Raw genomic sequence first — 284 nt, 5'->3', positions numbered from 1 at the left:
CTATTCTCCATGCTCTAGCAAGTACGAAGAAAGCATTACATTTCAGACTTGCTTTTAGTTAACTCTTCAGAGCTTACACATTGTAATTTTATTTAGAATCTCTAATGAGTAAAATTATAAAGTTAACCTTTTGATCTGTGTACCTGCACGAAAGGTTGCTCTACTTTCTTTTTATATAAACCTAAGTTACTGCAGTCTTTTTAGTCACCTGACAAGCTAATCAAAGTGGAGTTTAAACATTTTATTGTGCATACTCCTTTTACAGGAATTTCGATCTTTAACAA

The sequence above is a fragment of the Pteropus alecto genome, unplaced genomic scaffold (genome assembly GCF_000325575.1).
Source record: "Pteropus alecto unplaced genomic scaffold, ASM32557v1 scaffold195, whole genome shotgun sequence".
Classification (NCBI taxonomy): Eukaryota; Metazoa; Chordata; class Mammalia; order Chiroptera; family Pteropodidae; genus Pteropus; species Pteropus alecto.
The sequence above is the reverse complement of the archived record's forward strand: the minus strand, read 5'-3'. Positions refer to the sequence as shown.